The sequence below is a fragment of the Ammospiza caudacuta genome, chromosome 1 (genome assembly GCF_027887145.1).
Source record: "Ammospiza caudacuta isolate bAmmCau1 chromosome 1, bAmmCau1.pri, whole genome shotgun sequence".
In the NCBI taxonomy this organism is placed as follows: domain Eukaryota; kingdom Metazoa; phylum Chordata; class Aves; order Passeriformes; family Passerellidae; genus Ammospiza; species Ammospiza caudacuta.
The window spans coordinates 8,511,579-8,520,568 of record NC_080593.1 but is presented as its reverse complement, the minus strand read 5'-3'; positions in this window follow the sequence as shown (position 1 = coordinate 8,520,568).

Below are 8,990 nucleotides of genomic sequence, written 5' to 3'. Positions count from 1 at the left end.
CTGAAATACATTATCAGCCATAGGGCACAATCTATTTCAAACTGCAGAACATAGCAGCTGAGGTTTATGTTCCTTGGTGTGATTTCTTTTCCTTTTGTAGAAGCAATTATGTGCATTTGACTGTATATTGCTATTGTTGAAGCCTTTTGTGCAAGAGTTAGTTGTGCACAATGTGATTAAAGATGGAAAAAATCAAATTACAGGCAGCAATACAATGGGAACAGCAAGTGGGCTTAACCAGAAAGGAAACCAAAGACAGGAATGCAGTGTGCTCTCAAAAAGTGATCTGCTTCCACTTTCCTGATGGATTACCTTGTCAAGAGGCTGGATAATGGGGGAAATAGCAGTAACTGGATGTATTCCACTGTATTCCACATGCCAGGAATGTTTCTTAGCAGGGTGCTGATGGAGATCATAGCTGGGTGATGCTGGCAACATTCAGGGACAGAGCCTGAGGAACCACTTTTTGCTGTTCCTTGTGTGGATAACAAAATATAGCTGCTAACTCTTTGCAGTTATTTCAGCAGTAAAAACACATGAACTGGGGGTCTGAACCCCAACCCTCTCTCTGGAAGGTTTTGGTGTGACACAGCCTCAAATCCAAGTAGCCCAGAAGGTGCATGCACAAAGCACTGTGGCATGAGCTCCTTTGCCAAGTTCCTGGGGTAGTATAAAGCTTTAAAGACACTGAAAAAAAGTTGTGTTAAGAGAGAATTCATTACACCTTCTTTGGAAAAAAAAAAAAGATGTGGAGATGTCCTGGATTGCCAAGTAAATTGTATTCCATTTGCCATCTGTATGGCAGTTGTCTTCTGTTCAGTGGGCAGATTTCCTTATCTCTTCCACACCCAGTCCTCCTTCCAGGGGACATCTGCTGATAACAGCTATTGAATGTCACTGCATGGCTGATAAGAACTACAGCATCCCATTGGGAGATGTGAGCCCAGAGGGAGGAGCCAAGCATTGCTACCTGGATATAATCTGGAGATTCTGGAACACCAGCACAGCTTCTCCACTGGATTCCCCAGAGGAACAGCAGCTGTCTCTTCTTCCACTGGATCTTCAGAGGAAGAATACATCCTTCTACAGGATCCCTGCTCCAACAGAACCACCCCTGACACTGCAGGAGGGCTGCAGCCACAATTCCAATGGGACTGCTGCCAACACCCTGACCCACACGGTGTCAGGTTGGGTTCTGACTCTGGCAGTGTTGTTCTAGTGTACTGCATTGTTTATTTTATCTTTTCATTTTCTGCCTTAGTAAAGAGCTGTTATTCCTGCTCCCATATTTTTGCCTGAGAGCCCCTTAATTTAAAATGTATAGCAATTCAGCAGGAGGGGGTTTACATTTTCCATTTCAGGGGAGGCTCCTGCCTTCCTTAGCAGACACCTGTCTTTCCAAACTAAGACAGGAGAGAATGATGAGAAGTTTTTGTTTTTATGCAAAATACTCAGTTTCCAAAAGCAACTGGAGATTTTTTTTTTTTTTCCAAATGTGCCTTGATTTTTGGCTGCTGAACTAAAATATGTTAAAAGAAGTGTTTGACAAGAGGTGGCAAACATAAATTTTCAACTAATAATCTATATGGATGTCTAAAAGGGAAACACCAAAGTAATGAGAAGCTTTAAATTTTAGCATTGAGAACAAAATGTACTTGGCTTGAGCTTCCCATGAACACTTTCCTTTAGCCTTTTTCTCTGAGTTTGCTCACATTATCCAGTACTTCTTTAGATCAAAAATTAATGGTATATACAGAATCTTCAACAACTTTTATTCTTATAGAAGAAAAAACCCAAGGCTGAGCTTTCAGTTAGATGTTTCTTGGTTTTCCTATCATCTCTGTAATCTTGACTTAATCACTTCTGGTGTGATTCAGGCCCCTTTTGGAAACTCCTGCATCGCTTGCTTTGTATTTCTCTATTGGCAAAATGCTTGAGAAGGGGTTGTATCCCAAGATGTGCCACTCTGGCTTTTCCTAGAAGAAATTGTCATTGTCCATGTGCTATGCAGGAGTTCTGCACGCAGGAGTTTTTGGATGCATGTGGACAGATTCTTTGAAGGCTGCAGCAGGTCCAGCAGGTTTCAGAGGCATCAAACTCTGTCCTTGCCCAGAAAACACACTCAGAATCTCCAGGGAAATCCAAGAGCCCTTAAATCCAAACCAGAGGGCATTGCCCAGCAGCTGGAGGGCAGGTGTGCGCAGGGCACAAACTGTCTGGGCTCATCCCTCATCTGAAATAATCAGAGCTGGGTTAAACCAGATAATTTATGGACATTTGAATTTCTGTCAGAAAAATATAGTCCTAGGGACAATTTTCATGGAGCTTTTTTGTGGGTTATAGGTGATGTGGATGATTTCATGTAACCTACTGGACAGTACTAGAGCAAGGGGTCCCAGGCTTGGATGGAGGCTTCTGCTGCTTCTGTGTGGCTCATAAACAACATTAACCTGGGCAATTAATTACTTTATAAGGGTTTAGCTTGTCTGTCAGCCTCCCATTTGCTGCCTGAAACATAAACTAACATGTTTCCTATTTTTCTTTTGTAAAAGCTGCTTCACATCTCCAGTTCCCTTCTAGCGTCTCAGAACTGTACAAACCTCATTATCTTCCCCAAGACATTGGGAATTGGGATTTCTCCATGCTTACTGCAAATGCCAATTGCCAGTGCCAAAAAAAATCCCCAGCCCACTGTGTTCCCCTGAAAGCACCATTCCTAGGAGCTGTTTGTTTTGAATTAGGAAATGCTGCAATAAGGATAATTAAATTAGGATGGAACTTAATATATAGAAATACTGGTAGGAGAGAAGAAGAATGTGGGTCTAAATTCCACCTGACAGAGGTAATGTGGCTGTACATCCAAGCAGAGGGTGGATGTTTTTTCCCCTTTCTTAGTACATCCCTGCCCAGTTTTTGGCATGAGATCCAGAATTTTGATAAGTTTCAGTGGCTTTCAGAAAGTCTGGATAATGACTGTTACAAATGCTTGTGATGAAGCATGATTTCAAAAATTTAAGATTTCAACTGAGGGTTAGAAGCAATTCATAGTGATCAGGATGTAAGTTAGATAGATGGATGATAGGTTAATGATTATTAGATGCTTAATCTAGAGCTGATTGTTATATTGTTTGCTATTATGAGCTTGTTTGTAAAAGAAAGTAGAGTAAGTGAACTGTTATAAGAACATATTGAAACCAGTAGAACAATGGTCAGGGTTTTTGTTTGGGGTTTTTCCCCCCCCAGGTAAGGAGAGTCTTGCACAGGAGGCATTTATCTCCTTCTCTTGAGAGCTTGGGTTGGCTCCTGGCTCCTCAACAGACTTCTTGTAACTTTGGTTCCTTCTTCCCTCTGAGGTGAGAAAGAGAGACCCACAGCTGGTTCTGGAGTGTAAATGCCCCCAAAGAGAAACTGTGCCCATGGCAGACACTGTCATAATCAGATCTCATTGTCCAGAGGAGAGAAACTTGTTTGAAATATGGGTCTCCTCAAGCCAGGTCTCCCAAGCTCTTGGAGATCTATTTCACACCCCAGATAGCTCAGCTGCCTTAGAAGGCATAAAATCAGCAGGATGGCTGCTGTGGTAGTGTTGAAAACAAAAAGGTTTTAATAAAAGGCAAAATAACAAAACTCTTTGCTGAGAAAACCTGAGCCAGGTGCAAGAGGTTCTTGCTCCTGTTAGAACACCCCACAAAAGCCATTGGTTCCTTTGCTCTCTTCTTTTTCTAGTGAATTGCTCAGGCAGGACTTTTTGGCTCCTATCCAATTTGCTATCCTTAAGTTTGAGGCGAAGTCCCTAAGGTCCTATGAGGTGCCTTTTTTACCTCATTGAGGAGAGAAACTTCTGGGCTTTTTTCCTTTTTAAGGAGACAAAGGAGAGTTTTGTCACTCTGTCAACAAGGGGCACATTCCTGTACTTGTCCTTCCCAGTCCAGAGAGAAAACTGGGGATGATTGTTCCGACTTGGACTCTGCTGAGCATCTCTTGGCTCCCCAGCAGCAGATGGAGCTGCTTGCCAAGAACCAGGAGGAGGTGAGGCAGTTCAGGGCTGGCCAGGCTGACAGAAGGGCCAAGGCTGGGGACACTGGGACCACCATGCCTATTTGGACATTGGGGGAGAGTCCCCTCTCTGGGACCCCCAACACCAGCAGGGCATCATCTCTTTTTGTGTGATTTTGTGTGATTGCCTCACAGTTGCTCTTAATGAACCCCTCCCACCCCCACTCATGGCTGCACCTGCTTTAGTATAGTTTTAGTATTACATAATATAATATAATATAATATAATATAATATAATATAATATAATATAATATAATATAATATAATATAATATAATATAATATAATATAATATAATATAATATAATATAATATATAACCTTCTAAGAACATGGAGTCAGATTCATCACTTCCTTCCTGCCACAGGAGACCCCAAAAATACCACAGTTTTGGGGTGCCTTAACCTGCCCTGCCTGGCCTCCAGAAAGCAGCAAGAGCCTTTTGGATCCTGTTCCACTCTGCCTGCACCACCCAGAGCTCCCAGGAGCCTGAAATGGCAGCAGATGCTCACAAATTCACAACTGAATTCCCTCTGTGTGTTTGTCCAGCAGGATCTCCCCCAAAATCTCCCAGAGGTGAAGCCCTTTGGTTGCATCAGTGGTGGATCAGCAGATGTTTGCAGCTGGAGCTAGTGAGGCAGTTTCATGGCACATGTTGATTTTGGTGCACTTTGAAATGCAGCTGAGGAAAAACCATCCCAGAGCTGCTGCCTGGCATGCTGGGGCTCACAGGGGCTGCAGCTCTCTGCTGCAGACAGTGCTGGCAGGAGAAAAAATGGCTATCAAATGACCACAAGTACATTTGAACCTGCAAATTAATTGGAAGTTCTAATTATCAGGACTGCAATGCTCCCCCAGCATTCCCAGTGGAGCAGTACCAAATGCTTCTGAGGTGGATGAGTTTGCTAGACTGATCTGGAGACGAGGCTGCCATGGCTCTGGGTGAAAAAGCTTCATGGTGTAGGAAGGCTTTTAATTGTCTCTGCAAAGTGGGACACTTTGAATTCACTTGTAATGATCTGTGTTCCACAGGGCAGCCTGGAGAGTCCACAGGTCAAAGTTGTTTCCTTGCTTCATAATGGTAAAAATGATCTGACATTCCTTGATTTTTTTTTTTATTTTTATTGTTTGTTTTAACTTAATATTTCAGTATTTCCTATCTAGAGAAAAATTTTGAAAATTCATCTGCTTTATGAAAAAAAAAACATCAAAAGTTGCAACTTTTTTTAACACAGGAGAAAATTCAATATTTAACTCTCTCAGGCTGCAAACATAAATAAGTGACCAATTGTTTCCCTCGTTCTTATACATCTACTTCTCTGCTCCAGTGAGTAAAACATAAGTTTAATGAAAACAAGTTGAATGCATACATTAAATAAATTATTTTTGTGGCTCATAGAACTTGTGAGTCTTCTGGGGTGTCACAGAAATACTTGGGAAGGATTTGCTTGGAGTGAACACAGTGGGAAGCACCTTTTGATGGATGTCATTTGCAGGGGGTTGTACAGGCTTTCATTGATTTCAGTTTGTGGGAGTGCATCTCATTCAGATGAGAATAGAATTGAAGCTGAACAGAAAAAGGAAATAATGGCGTTGAACAGATTGTGGAAATTATGAATTCTGCTGTCAATGGGAAGATTTGAATAGCAAATGCTTCAGTTATATTCACAAATACTCCTCTTAAATTGAGCTAACTGCAAAATTCAATATTATTTCCATATTTTGCCTATTATAGAGCTTTTTGAACCCATTCCTGTTTGATTCCTGTGGAATCATCACAGCCCACATGGTTTTCCTCCTTGCAAGTTTCTTAGGAAATAGTCAGCAGTAATTTCCTTGACCCTTTTCAGTATTTCAATAATATTTAGTAGCAAAAGGTGCTGTTTAATGGAGTCATTGCCTTCAGACAGACTCCAGATAAGCAATAGACCTGTGCTGAATGCAGAAATTGATTAAATTTTTTTTCACATGGAGGTATGAAAAAAAATTATATTGTTCAAACTAAAATTAAACTAAAAATGATCAATATCTCAGAAAAAAACAGATGGCCCATAGCTTTAACTCTGTTTTTTGGATTTTTTTAAGAAGCCACCTATTATTTCTGTAGTCTTCATGGCTCAATCTTGCTCCCCTGAGATCACAAACCTTTTTGGAAGCAACATTAGAATGTGGTATTTTCTGGGTCCCCAGGACAAAGGAGGAATTGAGAATCCGACTCCACATTCTTAGAAGGCTAATTTATTATTTAATTATATTATATTAAAGAATGCTATACTAAAACTATACTAAAGAACAGAGAAAAGATACAGGCAGAAGGTTACAAAGAATGATAATGAAAAACTCGTGACTGACTCCAGACTCCTGACACAGCTGGACTGCGATTGATCATTTAGTGAAAACAACTCACATGAAACCAGCCAAACAACCGCCTGTTGGATAAACAATCTCCAGACCACATTCCAAAGCAGCAAAACAGGGAGACGCAATGAGATAATATTATTTTCATTTTTCTCTGAGGCTTCTCAGCTTCCCAGGAGAAGAAATCCTGGTAAAGGGATTTTTCAGAAAAGTAGATGCATGTTTAGAGATGACTTTTGCTGGGCATCCTACAAGGACCTGGAAGCCTCAGCTCTCTCCACGTGCTGCTCAGTTGAAAACTCTGCTGTTTAAAAAAGAGCTTGGTGAACAGCTTGCAAAATGCACCAAAATAACAATATAGTATAACATTTGAAAAAATACTTCAGGGCAGAAGGCTTGCCCAAAAGTGGTAAAGCCCATGGAAGACTGAGATGTAGAGGAGCTGGGATGAGGTCATAGGAGAAAAAATTGAATTTTTTTTGTCAGTGTTCACCTTAATGTATCCTGGGGAGCATCTTTACTTAGGACTCAAAAGAAGCTTAATGCCAAAATGAGGTGCTGGTAGAACAGCTTACGGAAAAAAGTCTAGAAAATGAAGAGTTACACTCAGGACTGGGAGCTATTTATCATTGTGAAGCCAAGGAAGAATCAGCTGAGCCATTATCAGTGGTGTATTTTGCTCCTTAAATATGGCTCATTATCAGAAAACAGAGAGGTGCTGAATTTACTACCAACCTCTATTAAAATGGCTGGGAAGGGCAATGTAATGGGAAGTTTAAATCTTGGTGAAATTTAACAGAAGCTCACAAAGCCTGATGTGCCCTGAAGGGCAGGAACATCACCTGTGTATCTTTTCAGAGCCACCTGCAGATCCTCTTCTGGATTCCAGGAAAAACAAGCTCAAGCCCCTCAGTTTGTCTGCAATATCAGGGTTTGGTGATGCTCCCCCTGCTCAGCTCTTGGCCATCTGCTGCCCTCTCCCACCCTGCTCTCATCCTTCACCTCACACACAGACCCCTTCAGCTTTGGATCTCAGGAAAACCCCTGCTCTTGGAGAAAGTGGGAAGCACCTTTTGATGGATGGTGGCTGCAGCTGGTGAAAATGGTTAAAAATAACATTTTACTTCTACAAAATGTTATTTTAACTGGTAAGTACAAGTAAGTGTGACCGGCATAAATGTTTCTGAGTAAATATTTTGGGGGCAGAAAAATCAAGTAGTATACAGGGATCATTTGGAAAAATGCTGATTAGCTTCAGAGTATTAGTGAAGCAGAAAACTGGCTTGGAACATGATTGTTAGCAGCTATCTTGAGAGCTTTATCCATTTATACCATGATTTTCCTTACAAATGAGCTGAGGGATTAACTTGCACTAAGCAGACTCAGTTTAAGAAAGACACAACAAATTCCATCTAATAAAGAGCAGAGGACTTTTCCAGGGTTTTAAAAACGGAATTTCTTGTTAACTTGGCTGTTGCCAATGATGAACTTTTGAAGCTGCACATACCTGGCTGCTCCCCACAACTCCTTCCTCCCTAAGAAAACTTTATATTCATCTCTCAGTGGGGAATTTTGCATTTACCCAGTGGGATCTGCAGAAAGGGTGTGGGAAGGGCACCCCATTCCTGCCATGTTTAGTTTGTCAGGTCCATCTATGTCCTGTTTTCACTCTGGACCCAGACACTGTTTGGCATTTGCTGCTGTCCCCTGTGCACAGCTCCAGGTGCTGCATCTGTCACAGAGCAGCTCCAAACCCTGTGCATGGAAATGTGCAGCTGCCTCAGACAGGGATGCCTGGGAATCCTCTTGGATCTGTAGCCTTAGGGATGATAATTTGCCATCACAGCCACATCCCAGCCAAGGAGCTTCCCCACACACATTTGGGAAGCCACCAGGCTGCAGCTTGTGACAATCACTCATCTTTTAATGACTATCTCAAGTCCTTGAGAATTATTTCAATAATTCTTTGTTTACAGTTGGAGACAGCAACTCTTGGGCACATCATCCTCTTTCAAGCAAACAGGACACAAATTCAGTTTGCTTTGAACCCAAAGGCAGAGGTTTGCAGAGTCCTTGCAGCCTGACTGAGCATCCCCATCCCTGGAAGTGTCCAAGGGCAGGAATGGCAGGTGGAGCACAGCAGTCCTGTGCCCTTCCAGGGGAGCTCAGGCAGGGCACCGAGGGCATTGAAACATTGCCTGTGAGGCTAAGGAGGTGAAAGTTCCATGGGTTTTATGTATAAAATGTTTTCTGATCTGAAAACATATTTCTCATGTCACCATATCATCACTCCCAGCAGCTGCATGGAACAGCTTTCCCCAGTTCTTACTCAGAACTTTCCTACCTTGGGTGGCTATAAATACAAAACTGTGCACATCTGAAATGCTTTGCTGTCATTTTCCTCTCTGAATCTTCATTCCTGCTCAGAACCTGTTGCACTCCTCTATTCTTCATCTGCAGGGTGCATAAATTAAATTAATTCATGTTGACTGATTAACTTTTTCCCCCATTGACCTGAAAGCTTGAAAGGCCAAAAGATGATTGGGTATTTGCATGATGAATTAAAGGCTGATCAGA